Raw genomic sequence first — 1,920 nt, 5'->3', positions numbered from 1 at the left:
CTTAAAACTCACGCCGGGCGCGTGTGCATGCGTGCCCAAGATCCTGAGAGGAGAATGGAGGAGAAGGGATTGCGGCGTGACCATCCCCTCTGGGGGGTGATTTCTCGCTTTCTGTCTCTATGTCTCTCTCTGTCTGTCTGTGCGTGCCCTATAGCGAAAACCTCTCAAAAAAAAAAAAATCCCAGCAGAAGAAACAGAGGAGAGGGGAAGGGAGGGGATTTTGGCATGACCACATTCTCCCCTGGGTCTCCAGTCGACTAGCCTACCCTGCAGATTTTGCATTTACCAAAACTCCATGCTGGCAGGATCTCTCTCTCTCTCTCTCTCCCTCTCTGTTGATACCAAAACCCATACATACAACTATCCACATCTTCAGGTATACCTTCAATCCACGCTAAGTTACTTGTAATACTGAATACAATGTAAATAGCTATCCTACTGTATTGGTTAGAGAGTAAGGACAAAGAAAGAAGTCTGTCTGTATTTCAGCACAGGCCCAGCCACCACAGGCCTGACGGCAGAGCACCTCAGCAAGAAAGTAACAGTTCCCACATTCCCAGATGCGGAGCCCACAGATACTGAAAGCTGACCTTGTATATACCAGAAATCTCATTCTCTCGCTCTCGCTCTCTCTTATTTTTAAAGAATTATTCTATTTAACTTTATTTATTATTTTTTTTAACTTGACCAGAGAAACACACAGAGAGAAAGAGAGAGAGAGTGAGAAAGTAGACTGCCAGGTCCGAGACTTGAACCACGGTCAGCTATGTGGGAGTCCAGTGTCTTTCACCAACACACCACCTGCCAGTTCCTAGAGATCTTTGAAAAGCTCATGAAAAAAGAGGACCAGCAGTTGGCGTAATGGCTATGTCGTTGGACTCCCATGTAGTCAACCGTGGTTCAAGTCCTGGACCCGGTGGCTTAAACTTACCCCGGGGGGTGGGGGGGATTTCTCAATTTCTGTCCCTCTTTGTCTGTCTGTCTTTCTGGCAAGCACACATGCCCTATGGCAAAAAACTCTCCAAAAACAAAAGCTCATGAAAAAGGCACATGATAAAAAACTATGCATGGGTTTCAATTTTGGGGCCCTGAAATAAACTCATATTTTATTCTATATTCCCATGAATTTTTCCCAGAGCTCTCATCTATATAAACATATATCCTGTTACATCTCTTTCTCTAGAGAACCCTGACCAATAGACTACATATCTGCATTTCTTAATGTGACTTTTTTTTTTTTTTGGCTAGAGGGCATGTGTGCTCAGCATAAAGAGATAAAGAGAGAGAGGGAGACAGAGTCCTTTAATGGGGCGTGGTTGTGCCACAATCTCTTCTCCTCCATTCCTCTATCCTGTGGGAAATTTGGGCAGTCACACACATGTGCCTGATCTGTTTTCCAAGCCTTGGGGCTGGATTTGAACTGTGGTTGACCACGTGGGAATCCAGCTCCCTTAACAACTACGCCACGGGGCCAGCCCTAGCTTATGTGTATTTTATTTTTAAAATTGTATTTATTATCATTATTATTATTATTATTAAATTTGCTAGGGGGCATGTGTGCTCACCAGAGAGAAAGAAAGTGAAAAAGCAAGCTGCCAGGTCTGGGACTCGAACTGTAGTCAGCAGTGGGAGTCCAGCACCTTAACCACCCTGTCACCTGCTGGCCTATACTTTCTAGTTACATAAGGGTTAGGTATGGCTCTGGTCCTTAAAAAATAATAAGGCAGGGAACCAGCAGTTAGCGTAATGGCTATGTCGCTGGACTCCCACGTAGTCGACCACGGTTCGTGTCCCGGACCCGGTGGCTTAAAACTCACGCCGGGCGCGTGTGCGTGCGTGCCCAATATCCCGAGAGGAGAATGGAGGAGAAGGGATTGCGGCGTGACCATCCCCCCTGGGGGGTGATTTCTCGCTCTCTGT

The 1,920-nt window shown here is 46.2% G+C and overlaps 1 protein-coding gene across 4 annotated transcripts in view; it reads right to left on the bottom strand.

The window, feature by feature from the left end:
* INSR (insulin receptor) overlaps positions 1–1,920 on the bottom strand; it is a gene marked incomplete at its 5' end in the record, with an annotated part of 114,834 nt that overhangs the window by 20,952 nt on the left and 91,962 nt on the right.

The sequence above is a fragment of the Tupaia chinensis genome, unplaced genomic scaffold (genome assembly GCF_000334495.1).
Source record: "Tupaia chinensis unplaced genomic scaffold, TupChi_1.0 Scaffold148210_1, whole genome shotgun sequence".
Taxonomy (NCBI): domain Eukaryota; kingdom Metazoa; phylum Chordata; class Mammalia; order Scandentia; family Tupaiidae; genus Tupaia; species Tupaia belangeri.
The sequence above is the reverse complement of the archived record's forward strand: the minus strand, read 5'-3'. Positions and strand labels throughout refer to the sequence as shown.